The sequence below is a fragment of the Salmo salar genome, unplaced genomic scaffold (genome assembly GCF_905237065.1).
Source record: "Salmo salar unplaced genomic scaffold, Ssal_v3.1, whole genome shotgun sequence".
Taxonomy (NCBI): Eukaryota; Metazoa; Chordata; class Actinopteri; order Salmoniformes; family Salmonidae; genus Salmo; species Salmo salar.
Window position 1 is genome coordinate 246,955 of NW_025548399.1, and position 12,003 is coordinate 258,957.

At 41.4% G+C, this 12,003-nt stretch overlaps 1 long non-coding RNA gene across 1 annotated transcript; it reads left to right on the forward strand.

Annotated features, from left to right (window-relative positions):
* The first annotated feature begins 775 nt into the window (after positions 1–775).
* LOC123732979 (uncharacterized) lies at positions 776–11,681 on the forward strand. The gene is made up of 4 exons (XR_006763549.1): positions 776–996; positions 1,159–1,253; positions 5,596–5,598; positions 11,481–11,681. It is a non-coding gene; the product is annotated as an uncharacterized lncRNA (long non-coding RNA).
* Positions 11,682–12,003: the final 322 nt, after the last annotated feature.

Consider the following 12,003-nt stretch of genomic DNA (forward strand, 5'->3'; position numbering starts at 1 on the left):
CAAAACGACCATTCATTCTGTAGCTGGGACCCTTGGAATTGCAAACAGAGGAAGATCTTCAAAGGTAAGTGATTTATTTTATCGCTATTTGGGATTCTGTGACGCCTGTGCTTGTTTGGAAAATATGTTGTTGTGGGGTGCGTCCTCAGATAATCGAAACCTATGCTTTCACCGTAAAGCCTTTTTGATATCTGACAACGCAGTTCGATTGCCAAGATTCTAAGCTTTTAAATGATGTATGACACTTGTATTTTCATGAATGTTTAATATATTTCTATTTTGAATTTGGAGCTCTGCAATTTCTCCGGATGTTGTCGTAGATGTTTCACTAGCGGTCCGCGAGCACTAAGAGTTATTAAAACCATGTGCCCTGATTTAGTTAAAACTGGTTCCATCAGCAGAGCCCTTACAAAACCTTTTACAACTGATTCATCACTCTCATACCTTACAGAGTCCAGAGTTTTCCTGGTTAGGTCAACAGATAAGGACAAACTGTTCCCATCATAGCCCTTGCAAAACCTTTTAACAACTGATTCATCACTGTCATACCTAATAGGGTCCAGAGTTTTCCTGGTTAGGTCAACAGATAAGGACAAACTCTGGGCCCCAGGGCAAAAAATTGCCTCCCCCCACTCTGGGACCTATGGTTGCCACCAGTCTGCTTGCCGTTCTCAGTTATTGTCAGGTTCTGTTTGTGGATGATCAGGGCTTTATTCAGAAAAAGTTTATTGGGCTACTTTGATTTGCCAAGTGGGCGAGATGTGAATTCCGTGTTTATCTTCATGGACAAACTTGTTGTTCTAACCTACGGTGGCTCAGCTTCAAGGAAACGTATCTGCTGTTTGTATTTCCAGCTAAGTCCCTTCCTGTTCCATGGTTTAACAAGCGATGACCACTCTACTTCCATTGTCAACTACCTCCTCACATGAACTGGAAGCCACGTCTCATGTGGCCCACTCATCCACTGGCACATTGAATGTTTCCTCTCCAAGCACGGTGAGGGAACCCCTGTCAATTTTTCTCTCATTACTTTATGTAGAGTCAATCACAATCACAATCACATTATTACACATCTATGATTTGACTCCTTGCTTGGACTAACTCATTCTTAGCTCTTTGGTCTCACTGTGTAGTGTTTTTGTGTTATTGTCTTCCCAGTCAAATCCTGCCCTGCACTGGTCAAGCCTCTGAACACCTCAACTCATGCCTCATACCCTCATTCAATCACTGCTGTGATCCCTTCCCAAAATGGTGTAAGTAGCCCTCTCATTCCTATTCCCCATAATATTGTACTATAAGTGTCTTTAAACCTCTTACATCTAGACGTTCCGCTAGCGGAACACCTTCTCCAATATCCAATGATGGGCGTGGCGCGAAATACAAAGTCCTCGAAAATCCGAAAACTTCCATTTTTCAAACATATGACTATTTTACACCATTTTAAAGACAAGACTCTCCTTTATCTAACCACACTGTCCGATTTCAAAAAGGCTTTACAGCGAAAGCAAAACATTAGATTATGCAGCAGAGTACCCAGCCAGAAATAATCAGACACCCATTTTTCAAGCTAGCATATAATGTCACAAAAAACTAAACCACAGCTAAATGCAGCACTAACCTTTGATGATCTTCATCAGATGACACTCCTAGGACATTATGTTATACAATACATGCATGTTTTGTTCAATCAAGTTCATATTTATATCAAAAACCAGCTTTTTACATTAGCATGTGACGTTCAGAACTAGCATTCCCACCGAACACTTCCGGTGAATTTACTAAATTACTCACGATAAACGTTCACAAAAAACAGAACAATTATTTTAAGAATTATATATACAGAACTCCTTTATGCAATCGCGGTGTCCAATTTTAAAATAGCTTTTCGGTGAAAGCACATTTTGCAATATTCTGAGTAGATAGCTCGCCATCACGGGCTAGCTATTTTGACACCCACCAACTTTGGTACTCACTAAACTCAGATTTACTATAAGAAAAATTGGATTACCTTTGCTGTTCTTCGTCAGAATGCACTCCCAGGACTTCTACTTCAACAACAAATGTTGGTTTGGTTCAAAATAATCCATAGTTATATCCAAATAGCGGCGTTTTGTTCGTGCATTCAAGACACTATCCGAAAGGGTAAAGAAGGGTGACGCGCCCGCCGCGTTTCGTGACAAAAAAAAAATCTAAATATTCCATTACTGTACTTCGAAGCATGTCAACTTCTGTTTAAAATCAATTTTTATGCCATTTTTCTCGTAAAAAAGTGGTAATATTCCGACCGGGAAATCGTGTTTTAATACAAAGAGAGAGAAAATAAAAACATGGTGTCGCCCTGTGCACGCGCCTCAGTCTGATGGTCCTCTGATCGACCACTTATCAAAGGCGCTAATGTGTTTCAGCCTGGGGCTGGAATTACATCATACATCATACATCATTCCCGGGTTCTGAGAGCCTATGGGAGCAGTAGGAAGTGTCACATTACAGCGTTACACGTTGGGTTTATGTGACATTCTATGCTAGCTTGAAAAATGGGTGTCTGATTATTTCTGGCTGGGTACTCTGCTGACATAATCTAATGTTTTGCTTTCGTTGTAAAGCCTTTTTGAAATCGGACAGTGTGGTTAGATTAACGAGAGTCTTGTCTTTAAAATGGTGTAAAATAGTCATATGTTTGAGAAATTGAAGTAATAGCATTTCTAAGGTATTTGAATAACGCGCCACGGGATTCCACTGGCTGTTACGTAGGTGGGACGAAATCGTCCTGTGAAAAAAGAGAAAGACAGCCATCCTAGAAGAACCTAAACCACTCAATAAGAAACAAATGATGAGTTTTCGTGGAATGATTAACTATTGCCGTGCGTGGATACCCCATTTTGCATTACATACATGGAAGCTTAGTGAGTTGATATATGGTAAAGCTATGGCAGCAAAAGATAAGATCAAGTGGACAGATGAGGCTGAAAATCAGTTTGTAAACATTAAAAAGTTATTAACATCTAGCTCAGTACTGGCGTTTCCCAGATATGATCACCCCTTTACCCAGACAGTAGACTGTAGGGAGGGGTTCATGACATCAGTACTGACCCAGAGACACGGGGGAAAAAAATAGGCCTATTGCTTACTATTCCTCCAGATTAGATGAAGTAGCCCAAGCCACGCCACTATGTTTGCAGTCTGTGGTGGCAGCAGCTCAGGCCGTTGAGGACTCGGCATCTGTTGTGCTCTATCATGATTTGACTTTAAAAGTTCCTCATGCCGTATCCATACTGTTGTTAGAACATAAGATGGCTTACATGTCACCAGCTAGACATTTGTCTCATATGATAATTATTTTGAACATGCCTAATTTGACAATATGATGTTGTACTACTCTGAACCCCTCAACATTAGTTCCTATTGCAACAGATGGCAGCCCACATGATTGTGTAACAGACACTGAGAAAGTTGTCCTACCAAGACCCGATTTGACTTATCTAGCTTTACCTGATGGGGAACTGACTATGTTTGTAGATGGATCATCAAGAAAGAACCATGATGGCACTAATGTGACAGGATATGCTATAGTTACAGACACAGAGGTCTTGGAAGCAGAGCCGTTACCGAGAAACTATTCAGCACAATAAGCAGAAATAGTAGCACTTACCCGTGCGTGTCAGTTAGGGACAGGAAAACGTATTACTATTTACACAGACAGTGCCTATGCATTTAACACAGTACACATATTTGCAGCCCAATGGAGAAGCAGGGGAATGGTAACCACTTCTGGGAAACCTATTACACACGCTCAGTTGATTTTGAATCTATTAGATGCTGTACTTTTGCCAGAAAAGTTAGCTATTGTAAATGTGAGGCCCACATTAGAGGGACAGATAGTGTCAGTAACAACAACAGAAAAGCAGATGCGGAAACAAAAAGGCAGGTCTTAAACCGTAGCCGTCGACACAGCAGTTCTTAAAAGAGGAAGTAAACACAGACAAAGCTATATTAAAATTGTCAATCTAGAGCACCAGTGAAAGGGATTTCGAAATGGGAGAAGTTAGGAGCAATTTATATAAGGACGGTATTTGGTATCATGATAAGTTACCAATACTACCTAAGTCATTGTTTAGAGATGCGGCAAGATTGACACATGGGCAGAGCCATGTGTCAACAGGGGGGATAGTAGAGCAGGTTCGGAAACACTTTGTGGCCTATTTGATAACGAACTACTTAAAAAAAAACATTTTTTATAATAGATAAGTATATTAAATGGGAAGAAGCGGTCCCAACTTACTGGGTGGACCCGATTAGGGTAGTTGGTTTACTAGGATCTATCTCTTTAAATAATGGATTACATTTTAGCTGATCAGGTAAACCATATAGAATGCCAGAGTTAGGGAGGCCAGAACAGGTAGACATAGAAGTTGAAGATATACTAACAGAACACATGGTTAACCAAACCTGTATGTCCGAGACTTTGTGTCCAACAGGTGAATTACAGGAGAAGATGATTCACTCAATCCAACCAGGAGACTGGGTGTGGATCCAGTCCCTGAGGAGAAAAGAACTGGAAGCAGCCACGGTGGGAGGGCCCATACCAAATGTTCCTGGTAATAGCTTTCACGGTGAGAATAGCTGAAAGAGCTACCTGGGTTCATATCACACATTGCGGGAGGGTAAGACACACTGACACTGTCGAACAATCACAGAGTTAGGAGAAGAACCGAATACCAATAAGGTTCGGGGGTTACCTCTCTAACGAAGATTCCCTAACCCGCCCGATCCTCACTGTGTGCGTTCATAGAAGTGAAAGTGTGAGTTGGCCTCTAGCCAGTGATACATTCTCCAGGAGGGGGTGGGGCTTTACAGGGGTACTGGTCGGTCTGAGCTGTCTGATTGTGGGAGCCATATTCCTAATACACCATGAACCACTCGAGAAGTCAGAAAGTGGTAACTTGACCCATAGTGTAGAAGATGAGGAGTTTTTATGGCCTAGGTACAAAAGGTCACTCGATCTGGATAAAAAGGAAGTGAGAGTAGAGTTAGGGAAGGATGTCTCAATAGAGTTCTATGCAGACCAAATGGGGTCCCTAACCTCCTGGCAGTCTAGGACTCGGACTTCATGGGGAAGATATCTGTGTAGATCCCGGTGTAACTCATGGAATCAGGTCATAGCTCACACAGAGAGAGAAGGCTATGTCAATCCACACACCCAATATAGAAACAGATGGAGTATAGTGAAGGTCAGGGTTTTTGACTGCAATCCAGAGCAAGGGAAGTATTGCTTGAAGATAGGAATGACCATTAAAAGCATAAAGAAAGAGGATTTAGGGTTATGGTATGTTGGCCTTGACCAGACCATTGTCGACACTGCGGTACCATTCCGAGTAGTAGAGGTTAGGACAGGAGATAGTTCTACCGCCAGCCAGAATACCAGTAGTACCCCTGATAAAACGGACATTACCCGTGTAGTCATCCAGAGCCAAGGACCGGTGAGAATAGTTCAGACGAAAGATCTTAAGGAAGTGATTGAGGTGGAGACTTGGTTTGGGGATTCCAACCTATGGCTGGAATGGATTCAGTATACAGCTAGATCAGTAGCTAAAGAAGAAGGTTATGCCTGCGCAACAGCCAAACTTCAGTTGACAACCATCCCCTTTCTACTCGATGGAATTAATTTACCAAGGGGAATGGCCTGTATGGTAAAGCTGTTCATGAAGGCAAGGAAGCCAGACAGTTGCACTGATCTGCATTATCTGTATCCTATGTGCTCATTAGATCCAGACTTCCCCCTTTCACAGTCGCAGGAGGAGACTATTATTGTGTGGCTCGACACAACACACACGGATGGAACGTAGGGGAAGTAAGAACATGTATTAGGACAGAGAATGTTACAACTGACGAGACAATGAGGGACCTGACTGGGTGGTTGAGTTCCGAGGACTTTAGTAAGATAAAAAGGCCGAGAGCGGATGTCTGGTGGTTGTGTGGAGGTATAAAGCTGTGGCCAAACGTGCCTGCAAATTGGACTGGTATTTGTGCATTGGTACAGTTAGGCATGCCCTTCACCCTTATACAACAGAAAGACCTAGTGCCAGGTGAAAGAGAGGGGAGGAGTGCTCCGTCAGGGTCCTTTGACGATAGAATTTACATTGATAGCATTGGGGTACCAAGGGGGGTGCCTTATGAGTTTAAAGCTAGGAATCAGATATGGGCTGGATTGGAATCAAGTCTTTTTTGGTGGTCGACTCTCAATAAAAATATGGATTGGATAAATTACATTTATTATAACCAACAGTGTTTCATCAACTATACCAGAGAGGCAATTCAAGGGTTAGCAGAACAGACAGCTGCGACCACTTTGATGGTATTGCAGAATAGAATAGCTTTGGATATGCTTCTGGCTGAAAAGGGTGGTGTGTGTGTGATGTTCGGATCTGAATGCTGTACTTTCATCCCTGAGAACACAGCTCCAGATGGATCAGTGACCAAGGCCCTGGCCGGTCTAAACAATTTAGCTCAGGAGTTAGCAGAATATTCCGGGGTGGACACGGCACTCACGGGATGGTTTGATAGTACGTTCGGAAAATGGAAAAAGGTTGTAATCACTGTGTTGTGGGCTGCTTTCACCTGTATGACTGTGTTGATATTATGTGGTTGTTGTTTGGTCCCTTGTGCGAGAGGTCTCATTTCCAGGGCTCTGGAGAGATCGATGACGGAGCAGATGGTGAGATACGGACCGATTCCAAGTTCAGACCAGTGGGATGACAAATACCTACCGCCGAGCCTGGTGGAGGATTCATTCAATTACGAGGAGCCCATGTTAGACGAGACCATCTTTAGGGTTTAGGAAGACTGTTTCTCTAAATGAAGGTCATAGCAAAAATCCTAATCCGAAGAGTTATAACTGGACATAGGCTTAGAACAGTCATTAATAAGTATGTAATGAAAATACATGTATTCGTTTTCTTTGATCTAGTTTGATTTTGTGTGACATTTCTGAATCCAATAAAAATAGATGTGTTATAGTGTATGTGAAATATTTAGCCAATAGGGTGGATTGTAGTGGAAATAATATGATTAAAGGTTTGACTAAAGGATTTCACCCTGAAAAGGTATAACCGAGTGATTATAAGATGAATGTACTAATGTGTGTGTGTCGGAAAAGTTGAAGCTTAATGATTTAGCAATGTAAGCAACCAGACAGCAGACAACTTGTGACCACTGTGAAACTGATAACAGGAAGAAGGTCTCCCCACCCAGGGAGGGGAGAAACCTTTAGGCTTGCAGTAGATTATGTAACATGGGGCAGGATATGATAAGCAATGTATGAGATGGAGAAGACTTGTAAATAAGCATTGACAGTGTTAAAGAAGAGGAGGGGCATTTGTAAGGGGTATGACATATGGTATGACCAAATGTCAGGTATAAAAGGCTGTGTACATTGTATGATATTCAGAGCTCTCGTAAATAAACATTCTGACAAATTGTAGCTTGGCTCTCCGTCTGCGTCATTCAACCAGAATTTTACACCCTCTGGGGGGCAGACAGAGTAGTTTGATTGAAGTTCGGTTTATGAACATTGGGAACAGAATTCCCATGACAGAAGGTAGAAACTAGGGCCTGTAGGACCTGCCTTGTTGATAGTGTTGTTAACCTGTTGGGTCTAGGGGGCAGCATTTGCACGTCTGGATAAAAAAAATGTACCCGATTTAATCTGGTTACTAATCCTACCCAGTAACTAGAATATGCATATACTTATTATATATGGATAGAAAACACTCTAAAGTTTCTAAAACTGTTTGAATGGTGTCTGTGAGTATAACAGAACTCATTTGGCAGGCAAAACCCTGAGACATTTTCTGACAGGAAGTGGATACCTGATGTGTTGTATTGACTTTAAACCTATCCCATTGAAAAACACAGGGGCTTAGGAATATTTTGGCACTTCCTATTGCTTCCACTAGATGTCACCAGCCTTTACAAAGTGTTTTGAGTCTTCTGGAGGGAGATCTGACCGAACAAGAGCCATGGAACGATGATGTCCCATTAGACACCTGGCGCGCGAGTTCATGTTGGGTACCCTCGTTCCAATACGTTATAAAAGAGTATGCATTCGTCCACCTTGAATATTATTCATGTTCTGGTTAAAAAAGGCCCTAATGATTTATGCTATACAACGTTTGACATGTTTGAACGAACGGAAATATATTTTTTCCCCTCGTTCATAACGAGAAGTCCGGCTGGCTTACATCATGTGCTAACGAGACGGAGATTTTTGGACATAAATGATGAGCTTTTTTGAACAAAACTACATTCGTTATGGACCTGTGATACCTGGAAGTGACATCTGATGAAGAGAATCAAAGGTAATGGATTATTTACATAGTATTTTCGATTTTAGATCTCCCCAACATGACGTCTAGTCTGTATCGCAACGCGTATTTTTCTGGGCGCAGTGCTCAGATTATTGCAAAGTGTGATTTCCCAGTAAGGTTATTTTTAAATCTGGCAAGTTGATTGAGTTCAAGAGATGTAAATCTATAATTCTTTAAATGACAATATAATATTTTACCAATGTTTTCTAATTTTAATTATTTAATTTGTGACGCTGACTTGACTGCCGGTTATTGGAGGGAAACGATTTCCTCAACATCAATGCCATAGTAAAACGCTGTTTTTGGATATAAATATGAACTTGATAGAACTAAAAATGCATGCATTGTCTAACATAATGTCCTAGGAGTGTCATCTGATGGAGATTGTAAAAGGTTAGTGCATCATTTTAGCTGGTTTTATGGTTTTGGTGACCCTGTCTTTGACTTGACAAAACATTACACACAACTCTTGTAAATGTACTGTCCTAACATACTCTAAATGTATGCTTTCGCCGTAAAACCTTTTTGAAATCGTAAAACGTGGTTAGATTAAGGAGATGTTTATCTTTCAAATGGTGTAAAATAGTTGTATTTTTGAAAAATTTGAATTTTGACATTTATTTGGATTCAAATTTGCCGCTCTTGAAATGCACCTGCTGTTGATGGAGTGCACCACGGGTGGCACGCTAGCGTCCCACCTAGCCCCAAGAGGTTATTAAGAAGGTAGAGCAGGGCTTTATTATGGACAGACTTCTCCCCATCTTAGCTACTGTCGTATCAATATGTTTTGACCATGGCAGTTTACAATCCAGGGTTACTCCAAGCAGTTTAGTCTCCTCAACTTGCTCAATTTCCACATTATTCATTACAAGATGAACAGGTGAGCAGTACGCGTCTATGAAATGAGAGCATGAACAGTGTGAGGACCGTTAAAACGTCTTAGGGCTAGGGGGCAGTTTTCGGAAGTTCAGAGATTCTGGCGTGCCCAAAGTAAAATGCCTGTTACTCAGGCCCAGAAGCTATGCATATAATTGGTAGATTTGGATAGAAAACACTCTGACGTTTCCAAAATTGTTAAAATAATGTCTGTGAGTATAACAGAACAGTTATGGCAGGCGAAAACCCGAAGAAAATCCGACCAAAAAATAAATAAAATCACAGGCTCATATTTTGTAAAGCTATTGAAAACTCCTATGTCCGTCACCCAGATTGCAATTCATAATAGCATCCACTAGATGTCAACAGTATTTATTCAAGGTTTTGAGGCTTCTATTTTGAAAAATAAATAAATATTTACACTTTCAGTGAGCTGACTGCTTGGGTCACATCAGTGTTTTTGCGGGCGATGGAGAGGGTGCACACTTGCGAATGTGGCATTCCTATTGAACACAGTACTTTCCGTATGAAATATTATAGTTTATTTACATTTTAGACAACCTGAGGATGATATAGACACGTTATTTGACTTGTTTGGACGAAATTTACTGGTAGCTTTTAGAACTTCTTTGTCTGCATGTTGAAGGAGTGGATTTCTGAAGTCATGGCGCCTGCTAAACAGACTATTTTGGGATATAAAAGAAGGACTTTATCGAACAAAACGACCATTCATTGTGTAGCTGGGACCCTTGGGATTGCAAACAGAGGAAGATCTTCAAAGGTAAGTGATTTATTTTATCGCTATTTGGGATTCTGTGACGCCTGTGCTTGTTTGGAAAATATGTTGTTGTGGGGTGCAGTCCTCAGATAATCGAAAGCTATGCTTTCACCGTAAAGCCTTTTTGAAATCTGACAAAGCAGTTCGTTTGCCAAGATTCTAAGCTTTTAAATGATGTATGACACTTGTATTTTCATGAATGTTTAATATATTTCTATTTTGAATTTGGTGATCTGCAATTTCACCAGATGTTGTCGTAGGTGTTTTGCTAGCAGTCCGCGAGCTCTAAGAGTCATTAAAACCATGTGCCCTGATTTAGTTAAGACTTGTATTTTCATGAATGTTTAATATTCCGATTTCTGTAATTTTGAATTTGGCGCTCTGCAATTTCACCGGATGTTGTCGTAGGTGTTTCGCTAGCAGTCCGCGAGCCCTAAGAGTTATTAAAACCATGTGCCCTGATTTAGTTAAAACTGGTTCCATCAGAGCCCTTACAAAACATTTTACAACTGATTCATCACTGTCATACCTTATAGGGTCCAGAGTTTTCCTGATTAGGTCAACAGATAAGGACAAACTCTGAGCCCAGGGCAAAAAAATTGCCCCCCCCCATTCTGGGACCTATGGTTGCCACCAGTCTGCTTGCTGTTCTCAGTTATCGTCAGGTACTGTATGTGGATGATCAGGGCTTTATTCAGAAAAAGTTTCTTGGGCTACTTTGATTTGCCAAGTGGGCGAGATGTGAATTCCGTGTTTATCTTCATGGACAAACTTGTTGTTCAAACCTACAATGGCTCAGCTTCAAGGGAACGTATCTGCTATTTGTATGTCCAGCTGAGTCCCCTCCTGTTCCATGGTTTAACAAGCGATGAACACTCCACTACCGTTGTCAACTAACTCCTCACATGAACTGGAAGCCATGTCTCATGTGGCCCACTCATCCACTGGCACATTGAATGTTTCCTCTCCATGCACGGTGAGGGAACCCCTGTCAATTTTTCTCTCATTACTTTATGTAGAGTCAATCACAAACACAATCACATTATTACACATCCATGATTTGACCCCTTGCTTGGACTAACTCATTCTTAGCTCTTTTGTCTCACTGTGTAGTGTTTTTGTGTTATTGTCTTCCCAGTCAAATCCTGTCCTGCACTGGTCAAGCCTCTGAACACCTCAACTCATGCCTCATACCCTCATTCAATCACTGCTGTGATCCCTTCCCAAAATGGTGTAAGTAGCCCTCTCATTCCTATTCCCCATAATATTGTACTATAAGTGTCTTTATTAAATGCTTTAGGTTAAAATAATTACTCTTTGACGAATTTTGAAACACATTTTGACGTCTCTGTGCGTAACGCACCTATACTGTGGGTCTCCCATCCTCCTCAACAACAGAAATGTCTAATAACGTCTAATACAATTCATCATTAATAATTCTGCAAGTTTTCTGTGTTCATTAGCCTGATTCTACTCACTGTGGTAGTGTGGAAGTGTTCAGCTGTATTATTTGGCCTGTGGTCCTGTTGTCCACAGTCCCATCGGTGAAGATAATGTCTTAATTGAGCTTCTTGTCTGTGACTGAGATACGTAATCTGCACATTTACTAAAACGTCAGCTCTCATCTCTCCCAACGTTCTCAATGTCAAACCATGAAGGCCGGGTAGTTTTTTTTTCATGATTGCAACCCAGGTCATTTTAGTCGGCTGGCCCTCGCTACATATTCGTCGCCAGACCCACTGGCTCCAGGTCATCTATAAGTCTTTACTAGGTAAAGCTCCGCCTTATCTCAGCTCACTGGTCACGATAACAACACCCACCCGTAGCATGAGCTCCAGCAGGTACATCTCACTGGTCATCCCCAAAGCCAACACCTCCTTTGGCCGCCTTTCCTTCCAGTTCTCTGCTGCCAATGACTGGAACGAATTGCAAAACTCGCTGAAGCCGGAGACTTATATTTCCCTCACTAACTTTAAACATCAGCGA